At 51.6% G+C, this 13,100-nt stretch overlaps 1 protein-coding gene across 1 annotated transcript in view; it reads right to left on the bottom strand.

Moving 5' to 3' along the window:
- CYFIP1 (cytoplasmic FMR1 interacting protein 1) overlaps positions 1-13,100 on the bottom strand; it is a 104,336-nt gene that overhangs the window by 72,264 nt on the left and 18,972 nt on the right.

The following is a 13,100-nucleotide window of genomic DNA, read 5'->3' as shown; positions in this document are numbered from 1 at the left end:
GCTGCAGCTGGAGCAGAGGTGAAGAAATGAAGGCAGACATTGTCTAAACACACCTTCAGTGCCAGCTCCAGGGAGAGGAGGCAATCTGCCTTCTGCTGAATTTGTTCCAGTCTCAAGGGTACTCAGGGGCAGCCCTGCCCTGGAATGGGACCAGAGCCAGGTTGGCAGCATTCTAAGAAGGAAAGAGCAGCAGGTGGTCTGGAGGAGACACTGAACAGAAGGAGCCCCAAGTCTCTCCTCCTCCAGCACTGGTGCAGGCATGGAGGTGCACAGCAGGGACGGGGAGCCAGTCCCGGTGCTCTGGCTGAGGGTGGAGAAGGGAAGCTCCAGGGACCCAGGAAGCCCCAGTGGCAGTGTAGAGAGGAAGAAGCTCAGAAGAGACAGCTGACAAAATTGCTCCTGAACTTCAAGCCCATCCTCAAGCTGCATAGATGTAGATCTGATCCTCTCCACACCCACACCCTGAGACCACAGCCAGAGGGCCCCCAGCGACACACAGGGGACAGGTCCAAGAGGCACAGCAGGGGCTGTGAAGCCAGAACTGACACGGAGCTGCCGCCCACTGAAGGCAAGTCTCCTCCAAAATAAAAATATCAGCATCCTCCTAGCATTTTAACAAGACCCAGATCTCGTATATTGTAACATCCAACCATCCACTTACAGTCCAGACCAGTCAGCACACAAAGAACGAGCAATGTCTGAGCTCCAGCGGGAAAAGACCGTCAACAGACTCCAACTCCAGAATAACAGAGGTGTTGCAATTACCCATCTGACTTTAAAGCAGCTACTGTGTTAAGAAACGCTCTAATCATCATGTGCACTTCAAACTGAATTAAAAAATGGAAATCAGCAAACAGCAAGCAAAAGCAAGAAATAAAAAAGAACCAAATGGAAATTTCAAAACTAAAAGACACACTACTGAAATGTTAAAAATAAAAAAGAACTCAACTTGAAGGTAGAGCAATGTAAGTAAGTTATCTAATCTGAATACCAAAGAGAAAAAAGACTGAAAAATTTGGGGGACCTTTGGGACAAGAGAAACTCTCATCTGCGTCCGTCACAAGAGTACAAAAGGCAAAGGGGAAAGCCAGCAGTGACGAAACACAGCTGAAGAAAATGACAGAAAACTCCCTGAATTTGGAAAGAGACGTTGTCTACAGATTCAACAAGCTCTTGTTTGGGTACCAAACAAGACAAACTCAATGAAATCCACACCCAAGGTTGGGTGCGGTGGCTCACGCCTGTAATCCCAGCACTTTGGGAGGTTGAGGTGGGACGAGCACCTGAAGTCAGGAGTTTGAGACCAGCCTGACCAACATGGACAAACCCCGTCTCTAATAAAAATACAAAAATTAGCCAGGTGTGGTGGTGCATGCCTGTAACCCCAGCACTTTGGGAGGCTGAGGTGGGAGGATCACCTGAAGTCAGGAGTTTGAGACCAGCCTGACCAACATGGACAAACCCCGTCTCTACTAAAAATACAAAAATTAGCCGGGAGGCTGAGGCAGGAGAATTGCTTGAATCTGGGAGGAGGAGGTTGCGGTGAGCTGAGATTGCATCATTGCACTCCAGCCTGGGTAACAGGAGCAAAACTCCATCTCAAAAAAAAAAAAAAAAGAAATAAAAAGAAATCCACACCCAGACACATCACAGTCAACCTGCTGAAAACTAAAGGTAAAGAAAAACGAATGCTGAAAACAGCAGGAGAAAAGTGACACCCAACAGAACACAGAGCCACGGTGAGAGTCCTGTGGATTCTCCCGGGGACCAGGCAGGCCAGAGGGTGGGCACAATGTGCCTAAGCCTAAACGGGGGGCGGGGGGGGTGCCAACTTGGGATCCTACCTCACGGCGGGAATGTGTCCTCCAGGAAGGAAGGTGAAGCCAGGATGTGGGCAGAGGAGAAAAACAAAGAGCACGCCAGCCGGCCTGAAGTTCAGGCTGACAGGAAGGGAGGTGGAAGGTGTGGGCCGTGAACCATGAAGCAGAGGCAGTAGCCAGGGCAAGCAGTAGCGTCCAGGGCAAGCAGTAGCGTCCAGGGCAGACAACGACCCCACAGCTCTTCAAAAGTGCTTGGTGGTCAAAAGCAAAAATCAAAGTACTATCTGACGAACCTTCCGGTGTACATACATGTAAATTACAGAAACACATAACATATACATTATAAAATACTTCTAGATATATAATTGTATAAATCATATTACGGAGAACCAGCTCGGCTGTAGACACCCCCACCCAGGTGGGGCTGAAGGTATTCAGAAGCACACACCCAGATAGAACAGCAAAGTGGGCTGGGGGCCAACAGCCTTCGGAGCTGAGAGCCGCAGGGGCTGACAGCAGGGCAGGCTGAGGGCCTGAGCAGACTGTGGCCCACGCAGTTATTCTCTCTGAACAGGTGGTCATTATTAACAGGTGGTCATTATTAACAAACAGATGTTTGGTATTTTCTCATAGCAAAATTACACCAAGCAGGCAGCTGGTGCCCACTTATCACTGATCACAGACAAACTAAAAAGTAATCTCCACGAGATAGCCGCAGGGGCAGGGGCAGGGGCAGATGTCCCGCACTTAAGGAATTGTTGTAACTGGTGTGTGATATTTACACATTGTCCTGCCACTTTAGAATGTCCCAAGCAGTTTTCTGCTTGGCGGGGGCAGCAAGGTTTTCCTTGCCATCGTTCTTCCTAGCAAACAATATATTCTATCATACACTCAGCATTTCTCAATATCTTATGATCAAGATGTTGAGCGTAAAGCGGGGAGGGTAAACCTGGATGGGGTTAAGATTTCTGTGTACCACTAGAAGTAGTGAAAAGCTGACTTCTCCCATCCTAAGCAGGATGTGAAATGTTAATAAGCATGGACTTGGAAATCCTTAGAGCCACCTCTGAGGAAAGCCATACAGCCAGGTGTGCTGGTGTGTGCTGCAGTCCCAGACACTTCGGCGGCTGAGGAGAGAGGATCACTTGAGCCTGGGAGTTCAAGGCCTGCCTGGGCAACACAGTGAAACCCTGTCTTTAAAAAAAAAAAAAAATTAAAAATTCTTTTTAAAAAAGCTATCGAAAGCAAAATAGATAACATATAGATAATTCAGAATAAATTAAAACAGAATACTGTGTTTAAAAAAACCTCAAAGGAATTAGAGCAATGATAAAGATAGCGATATAACGGAAGCCAGAGAATAAAATGGTAGACCTGAATAGAAATACATTGATAATTAAACTATGATAATCTAAAAACACCAATTAAAAAAGATTGTCAGAATAGATAAATAAAATCCTAACCAAACTTCATGCCATGTATACAATAAACTAACTTCAAATATACTGGGAGAAGTAGGTAGGTTGAAAGCAAAAAGGGAAAAAGATGGAACCAGGCCAGCGCTGGCCAAAAGGAACCTGGGGTGGCTATGTTAGCACCAGACACAGCTGGCCTCAGAGCAAGGAACTTATGGAGAGAGAGAAAAGAGGGGTCAGCTCCCCAAGGAGCCAGAACAACCCTCAATGTGTGCGCACCCAGCCAAAAAGCTTCTCATTACTCCAGGCAAAAAGTGACAGAGCTGGAAGGACAAATGCCGTAGCCACCCGTGAATATCCGTCTCATTTTCCACAATTTCAATCACCTGCGGTCAACTACCCTCAAAAATATTAAAAGAAAAACTGCATTCACGAACAATTCGTAAGTTTTAAATAGTGCGCTGTTCTGAGTAAGGCGATGAACTCTCAGGAGGTCCTGCTCCTCCACCAGTACATGTGTGTCCACACCGTCTGTGCAGCCTGCCTGCGAGCCACTCAGTAGCCAGCTACGTGGCCAGCACGGGACTGCAGTGGTGTCGCCAGGCTGGAGGTCAAGCTCAGCGGCAGCTGAAGGCCGCATTGCGATGCCTGTGCCCTCACCTCGCCGCACCCTGCCGCATCTCACCGCAGGCACCAAAGGGAGAGCACCGTACCACAAGGTGTTTTGGGAGACCACATTTATGTAACTTTTATGACAGTAAACTGTTACACCTGTTCTATTATTAGTTACTGCTGTCATCTCTTACATGCTTATTCACAAATTAAAGTTTATCACTAGTATGCAAGCATGGAAACACAGACTCTGCAGCGGGGGCTCCACCAGAGGTGTTGAGCCAGCTCCACAGGTACGAGGGCACAATTGCAGGTCAGTCCCCAATGGCGGCTGGACACGCCACCCATTCTCTCAGGAACTGACTGGAATCAGGGAGAACAGAGGCCCCGGACCCACTGCCAGCCACCTGAACCAGCCTACCTCACCGCCCCACATGTAAGGGAACTCCCCCGACAGCAGCAGGTCAATTCTGCATGTTTCTCACTAGAAATCTACATGTAGCAGAAACTCTCATCCACTTCCTTCTACATCACAGCTTCCTGTTCCACACACTTCAGAAAGGAGAAGTGTGGGGCAGCCCTGGCCGGGTGGGTGCAGGGTCTAGCCCGGCACCGCTGCAGAGCTAGCATAGGGGGGCCTTGTGGTGTCCACACAGGCAGCTGCCAGCTGACATTGCTCCGAGAGGCCAGGCTGACTGAGGACATACCTCGGCCCCATGGGGCTGCCAGTGTCCTGCGGCTCCAGCCCAGAGTCCCTCAGCCTGCCCTTTCTGTGGCCTGAACCCAGATAGTGCCAGTAGAGGCCTGGGGGCACGTCCAGCAATGCCCAGGCCCCATGCAGGTCAGTGGGTCAGCGAGAAGACAGCTCGGGAAGCAGCTTGGGAAGCCACAGAGCCCATATGGCACCCACAGGGCCTTGCCTCCCGACCCCACAGTAGGGGAGGGTGGGGAGGAGGGCCCCAGACAGCCTCAGGGAGAACTGCTCGTGCCTCAGCTGTGATTCATCACAGTGACACACTGATGTCATACCCACGGAAAAACACCAGATGTGCAGCTTGTTCCACGTCAGTGCTTGTGGACTTCCCTCTTTCTTTCTTTTTTTCTGAGACAGAGTCTTGTTCTGTTGCCAGGCTGGAGTGCAGTGGCACGACCTCAGCTCACTGCAACCTCTGCCTCCTGGGTTCAAGCGATTCTTCTGCCTCGGCCTTCTGAGTAGCTGGGACTACAGGTTCCTGCCACTACGCCTGGCTAAGTTTTGTGTTTTTAGTAGAGACGGGGTTTCACCTTGTTGGCCAGGATGGTCTCAATCTCTTGATCTCAAGATCCACCCGCCTTGGCTTCCCAAAGTGCTGGGATTACAGGCATGAGCCGCCGTACCCTTCGTGGACTTCTTTCTTTGTATATAAATAAGAGTATTTCAGCTAGGTGCGGTGGCTCATGCCTGTAATCCCAGCACTTTGGGAGGCTGAGGTGAGGTGATCACCTGAGATCAGGAGTTTGAGACCAGCCTGACCACCATGGCGAAACCCTGTCTCTACTAAAAAATACAAAAAAATTAGCTGGGCGTGGTGGTGGGCACCTGTAAACCAGCTACTCAGGAGGCTGAGGCAGGAGAATCATTTGAACCCAGGATGTGGAGGTCACAGTGAGCCAAGATCACAGCACTGCACTCCAGCCTGGGTAACAAGAGCAATACTCCATCTCAAAAAAAAAAGTATATAAACACCGCATGATTCCATTCATATGAATTACCTAAAGCAGTCAAACTGAGAGAGAGAGAACAGTGGTGACAGGGGCTGCGGAGTTGGGGTTTAGCGGTACAGAGTTTCGGCGTACAAAGATGAAGAGCTCCAGATGGACAGCGGAGGTGGCTGCAGAAAAAGGTGAATGTACTTAATGCCACTGAGCCATACACCTAAAATGGTGAAGACAGGGCCTATTCTACCACAATCAAAAATAGCAACATTGTTGCTGATGAATCAGGAATCAATCATCTTACCATCCCTTACAAAAACAAGGTATTATCATACAAACTGCTTTGTAAGCTGCTTTTTTCTCCCAGCTTCCACAAAATGCCTCAAGTCATCAGTGCACCATGCAGACTGCTGGCTGGGGCCCTGCGGTGGCAGACTCCTGCTCTCGTCCGTTCTTCACACCTTCATTTTTCAGGTTTTTCAGGATCTTAGCCCTCCTATGCCCACCTTGGTGTGTGAGGCCAAGTAGCTGTTACCACATGCGCACGGCCTGGGCCCGGCCCGTGTCCGAGGGCTCTCTGTCCATGCATCTTCCACAGATGTGAATGTGCACAGGCTCTGCCTCACCCTGTCACACAGACTTAAAGTAATCGGTGCTAAATCCCAGTCTCCAAGGTCTCAGCCCTGGCAGTGTGGGTGCAGTGCCCGGGCACCGTCTGCAGAGCCAGTGTGGGGGCCCTGGTGGTAGCCACACAGGGACCTCAGAGCTCACATCTCATCCCATCTTGCTCTGAGTCCTCACAGTCGCACCTCCCATATCTCTTCCCAGTTGATCTACTTTGCTCTCTCTGTAACTGCCGCCAGCGGACCCTGCACTGCTCATCAGCACCCTACTGCGGGAGACAAGGCAGTGTCTGGCTCCAGCCGCGCACGGCTTGCGATTTTGTCTGCCCTCTGTTTGTCCTCCCATGAGCGCCACGTCCCTCCCATGGGGATTTTCCCCAGCACCGGCACCCACACAGCCTCTAGTCTCCTTCCGTGTCTACAAGACGCCTCAGTTCCCAGGCAGGAGCACCAGGTCTGGCCTGGTCACTGCAAAGCCGGTGTCCACCGCCCCTGGGATAGAGCCTTGACTGTATCTGACCAGCCTTTGTAAGTGGTACAAATATCAAGCAGCATAAAGTTACGTATTTGGAACGGCGGGCAGACTGCTCCGCCGGCGCTACAACCAGCACTTCAGAGTTTAACGGCAGGGTCACATTTCTGTCCCTGCTTGTTCAGCTCGCATGGACAGGTACCCTGATGTCCATTGCTTGGGGCGTGGTCAGAGCAGGGCAATGGTGAGCAGACACAAGGGAAGACCACGTGAGGACACGGAGGGAAGGTGGCCATTCACAAGCAGGGGCCACCCCTGCTGGCCCCCTGATCTCAGACTCCCAGCTCCAGAGCTGAGAGAAGGAAATTCCTGACTGATCTGTGATTTGTTAACGGTGGCCCTAGCAAACAAACACAGTGCCAAGAACAGGTCGGGCAGAGTCACGCAGGCAGGACCCAGATTCCCTGCACTGTCTGCCAGGTAAGAACCCACACAAGCTGGTATTTTGCTGATCAGAAAAACAATATGTGCTCCACGCAGAAAGAGCACACTGCTGGAAGCTAAACAAGCCAGCTGGACCTGCAGGACCTTGGCCACAACGCGCTAGCATGCCACAGTTCCAGTCATCCGTGTCCCCAGCCTCCCCAGGCGGATAATCCACCCGAAAATAACATGCCCAGCCTCAGTTTATGTCACTGAACAACGTAAAGAGATGTTTTTTCCTTCCTTGTCTGAATCTCTATCAGCAACAATTCTCAACCCTCAAGTTAGATTCCAAATCCTATAGCTTGTCAAGTAATAAAAATGAATTTAAATATGGTAGGGGAACTGTTGTTTTAACAAGCCATCAATTCGTTTATTTTATAAATTTAATAGTTTTTTTAAAAATAAAGAGTTTAAAGGAAGACACACTCATCATACTTTGCTACTCTTCAAATGACGTTCTCTGCCAGGTGCGGTGGCTCACTCGTGTAATCCTAGCACTTTGGGAGGCTGAGGCGGGCATATCTAAAGGTCAGGAGTTTGAGATCTGTCTGGCCAACACAGTGAAATCCAGTCTCTACTAAAAACATAAAAAATTAACCGGACTCAGCAGCGGGCACCTGTAATCCCAGTTACTTGGGCGGCTGAGGCAGGAGAACAGTGTGTTCCTGGAAGGCAGAGGTTGCAGTGAGCCGAGATAGCACTATTGCAGTCCAGCCTGGTCAACAGTGGAAGACTCTGTCTCAAAAAAAAAAAAAAAAGGGCTGGGCACGGTGGCTCAAGCCTGTAATCCCAGCACTTTGGGAGGCCGAGGCGGGTGGATCACGAGGTCAAGAGATCGAGACCATCCTGGTCAACGTGGTGAAACCCCGTCTCTACTAAAGATACAAAAAATTAGCTGGGCATGGTGGTACGTGCCTGTAATCCCAGGTACTCAGGAGGCTGAGGCAGGAGAATTGCCTGAACCCAGGAGGCGGAAGTTGCAGTGAGCCGAGATCGTGCCATTGCACTCCAGCCTGGGTAACAAAAGTGAAACGTCATCTCAAGAAAAAAAAAAAAATGATGTTCTCAGTGTCCCGGGGTCAATCTCCGAGTGTCTCATGGTTTGGAGGCACCTCTGCTCTAGGCAGCTGCACAGTATTTGCAGAGTGAGCAATATCCACCAGCCAACAGACTGGCTGGCTGTCTGAGCTCACACCATGCTGCACACTTCACTCACCTGCTCCATCATGGAACCCCAGGCGGGCTTCAGGGGACCCATGGCAGGCAGGAGACCGAGGTTCCCACTGCCACCCACCGGAAGGGCAGTGCCCATAGGGCATGCTGGGGGCTCTATGGATCCACCTCCTTCCTTCCACATGTCACTGGCTGCCCCTCAGCCTCATATCCACCCAGATGCAGTCTCAAGAAGTGTTCCTCATGGCTGCCTTAAGGTGGAGGTAACCCTGACACACTGGCGAATGAGTGGAGGGAGGCTGGGCAGGGTCACCAGCCGCCCCAGGGCTGCAGCTGCAGAGCAAGGGTAAGAACCACCCCGACCCAGTGCCAGGTGCCCACCGAGGGGGTCAAGGCCAGAGGCACAGAATTCCACATGGCGACTTTCCAAGTACAAGTGCAGGTGCTGGAGACTGGCTCAGGCCTGAGGACAGAGGCAGCATGGGGCTGGAGCCACAGACAGAGCTGCCCAGGGATGGGCAGAGGGCAGGGGCCGGGAAGGCAGGGGAGCAGGGTCAAGGACCCAACCCCTTTCCTGCCCTGCTGGCCCCAGAAGAGCCCTGAAAATGCTGGAGAAAGTTGGGGACAGCAGACCGGGGGCAAAGGCAAAGGAGGCATGCACCAGTGCTTCCACCAGCTCGGAAACAGGTGGACACGCCCAGGCTCCTGGTCCTTTACCCATCCAGATGTGGCCAGCCCTCACCCTCTACCCTGCAAGCTCACGCGCTCAGGGCATCAGCCAGTGCCTCCCCATACTGCCCTTGGGGAACTCAACTCAGTTCTCCACACGGCGGAAGTCCCAGGAGAAGGGAGGGTGATTTTTTCACAGTCATCACATGCTTCAAAACAAGGAACAGTGAATCACAGAATGTTTTAAAATGTGATTTGGGGTCAGGCACAGTGGCTCACACCTGTAATCACAGCACTTTGGGAGGCTGAGGAGGGCAGATCACTTGAGCTCGAGAGTTCGAAACCAGCCTGACCAACATGGGAAAACCCCATCTCTCCTAAATATACAAAATTAGCTGAATGTGGTGGCACACACCTGTGATCCCAGCTACATGGGAGAGTGAGGCAGGAGAATAGCTTGAACCGGAAGGCAGAGGTCGTGGTGACACGATATGGCGCCACTACGCTCCAGCCTGGGCAACAAAAGCAAAACTCCGTCTCAAAAAAAAAAAAATCAGCTGGGCGTGGTAGCGTGCGCCTGTAATCCCAGCTACTTGGGAAACTGAGGCAGAAGAATTGCTTGAACCCGGGAGGTGGAGGTTGTAGTGAGCTGAGATCATGCCACTGCACTCCAGCCTGGGCGAAAGAGTGAGACTCTCTGTCAAAAAATAAAATAAAATAAAATGAATGTGATTTTGTTCTTTTCCCTGTGTCTGGGCAGCACGAGGGCAGGAGGCTGGGAAGAAAGAGAGCTTCTCGTGCTCAGCAGGCGGCTCAGTCAGTTCATAACCCTGAAAATCCTGTCATAACTCTGCATGCTGAAAATGAAAAAAGACACTAGGCTGCAAAAACAAATGGAAATTAAAGCAGCCAAGACTAACTTTAACCTGGAAGCAGGGCTGGTGCCAAGAGATGAAAGAAAACGGAAAAGAAAAGCTTGTGTGTACGAGTGTGTATGTGTGTGAGGGTGTGTCTTCGGTAAGCCAGCATCCCTGGGAGAAACACAGGCCCTGTCGGAAACCGGCCTCGGACACCAGAGAAAACAAAGGAGTCAGACAAGACAGGCTTCGGAGACTGGCATCTCAGGGGAGGCTCGAGGGCAGGTGGCCAGGAAGGGTGGGGGCTGGTAAAGGGGGATGGGGTGGGCCGCACCATCCAGATGGCCCCACAGCTGCCCCGAGACAGCAGTGTGCACGTAGCCACTCTGGCCGGGCCCAGGCCCCCAAGGTGCCAGCAAACGCATACCAAAATGGTGGCCGCACACACAGGGACAACCCGAACTGCCCGCTCCAACCAGCCCCTGGCCACAGAGGGACCTTGTATTTTATCAGATTAGAAGATAAACTTTTGAGACGTGTTTACTTCTCTTTCCACCATAGGTCGAGAGGGAACTTTTCACATAGACTGAACAGAGCCGTCTCTGTAAGGGGTTAAAATAGAACTGCCAAGACAGCTCAACACCAAGGTTGCAAAACATAGAGAAGCCACAATCCAGAAAATGCAGAAGCAAAGGCATCAGTGCCACACAGGCGGCACGCTGAGACCAACTCCCACCACTGCAGCCCACAGTCCAGAAAATGCAGAAGCAAAGGCATCAGTGCCACACAGGCGGCACGCTGAGACCAACTCCCACCACTGCAGACCGCGCGGAGAGGGTGCTGTGCAAGAAGGAAGGTCTTCCGAGCATTTCTAACTAGTCATTTAAAAATGTTACAACTTGTAAGCATTCCACTTGTCCAACTAAATAGCATACTCAAATCCAGACAAGCTAGGAAATGCTTCTGCAAATGTGCACAACGGGCGAGCTGACCTTCCTCTTCCATATGCAAATCATGGCACTTTCCAGAAAAGTAGAAACTTACAATTTATTTATGTAATCTGTTCATGTAAAATAACACAAAATAAATCCTCTGAAGAAGAAAAGCATACTTTGCTGTCCCTTTCTCTCCCGGGTGTAGAAAGAATGTGCTCTTCTGCATGGCCAGGCATGGCGAGAGCTGGTTTTCCCCAGGTTACACGGCCCGATGGCAGGGCTGCAGTACAGAGACAGGCTGTCAAGACCAGCAAGGCGAGAAGGACACAGTTAAAAACCAGCAGCACATCTTCCAGCCTAGCTTTATTACTGAAGTCATCTGCTTTTTTTTTTGAGATGGAGTCTCATTCTTGTCACCCAGGTGAGTACAGTGGCACAATCTCAGCTCACTGCAACCTCTTCCTCCCAAATTCAAGCAATTTTCCTGCCTCAGCCTCCTGGGTAGCTGGGATTACAGGCGCACACCACTATGCCTGGCTAATTTTTTTTTTGTATTTTTAACAGAGACAGGGTTTCACCACATTGGCAAGGCTGGTCTTGAACTCCTGACCTCAGGTGATCCACCTGCCTTGGCCTTCCGAAGTGCTAAGATTACAGGCGTGAGGTAATTTGCTTTTTTTAATGCACAAAAAATTCAAATTCTATTCTCAAATTTGGCCACTCAAAACCAACTCAAAAGAATGACCTCATCAACAGAGAAACAGAAATCAAGTTTGAAAATCACAATAAGTTGCTGACATCTAAAATGGAGTGTGCCCCCATGCCACATGGCCTCTGTCCCCTGTCGGGCTGCAGCCCCTTCGGCCAGGGTCAGGCTGCCTCTGGGAGGGGGTCTCCCAAGACTGAGTGGTCTCACATCACCCTCCAGGCTTCCCGCTGCTGTCCTGTGCAGTGTGACCATCTCGGATACCCCAGACGCCGCCATACCTGCACTCACCTCTGCTTCTCTCCTTGTCACTCAACTGCTCATGTTTTCACTGGCTCTCTCTGCCTACAGCTGTGGTTTTCAAACCATGTGCCACGAAACTCCAGAGTGCCCCAGGATAGCAAGGGAGACCAGTTCTGTCTTTATCTGTCAAATTTGTATGAAAAAATTATTCTGATACTAAAAGGAATTAATAAAAGGCAGAGAAGGGGTCCAGTATTCCACAGAAGAAAGTCTCAATCCCTCACACAACAGCCAAGGGCCTCCCTCGGCCCCCACACCCCTGTGTCATGGAGGACCCGCTGTGCCATCCACTATTCCCACTGCTTCAGGTGGGGCCCTCAGGACCATGAGAACATGTACCTCAGCCAGGGGCGGGGCTGCCAGGCACACACAGCTCAGGGAAGCCCTGCTGGCCCACGTGCCAGATGTCTGGGCTGGGCAGGGTCTAGCTGGTGGGAGGGGCTGTTTCTCCCCCACCTGTGGGCACCCGGGCTGCCCACAGACAGCATGACTCCCCCACCTGTGGGCACCCGGGCTGCCCACAGACAGCATGACTAACTAGAGTGCTTCTTGAAGGGCATTCCTGAATCTCACCTGAATCCTGTGCATGTTTAAGACACACAAAGGCAAGAGGACAGTGCTTCCCACTCCACCTGCTCTTTCTGTTAGAGGAGACCCACCACAGTGGTCTCCGGGAGGGCAGTCACACCACAGAGGGGGCACTGCCGAACTCAGGAGTAGAGTAGGGGTCCCCATTCACAGATGCAGACACCGAGCATGGAGGGGCAGGGAGGCTGCCGCAGCCCCGTGGCCTACTTCATATGCCTCAGTGGCGTGGCCCATGTGGCCAGGCAGTCCCACCTGCTCAGGCACCAGGTATAGCCTCAGGTGCTTGGAAAAGCACCTCCACCGATGGCCATTCTGGCTGGCGGTTCTCAGCCTGCTCTGATTCCTGCAGCTTGAAGGGGAGTGAACTGGCTGCTGCCCACCTTGTCCCCCACCTTATCACTTCATTGCCCGATAAGCCATGTATCTTCTGGGTCCTGGGGCGCGAGGCTGAGGAATAGACCCCATGGGCACCTAGCCCTCATGCTTCCCCTCCCCAGGGCCCAGGAAGCTGCAGGTTGATAACCAAAGTTCATGCGGCAGCCACCAGATCATCCTCACCCAGCATCCACACCTCCTGATGTGCCTGTTCTTCTCTCCTTGCCTCTCCCTCCCCCAGCAAGAACCTGGACCCCTGAATCCCCATGGCTGGCCTGGGTGTGGCCTGGCCCTGCCAAGGTCTGGCACAGCCCAGTAGCAGCTCAGCCCCTGTCCTGCACCAAGTGCACCCACAGGGTGAAGGCTCCCCC

Source organism: Callithrix jacchus, chromosome 6, assembly GCF_049354715.1.
Source record: "Callithrix jacchus isolate 240 chromosome 6, calJac240_pri, whole genome shotgun sequence".
Classification (NCBI taxonomy): Eukaryota; Metazoa; Chordata; class Mammalia; order Primates; family Cebidae; genus Callithrix; species Callithrix jacchus.
This window is presented reverse-complemented; position numbering and strand designations above follow the sequence as displayed.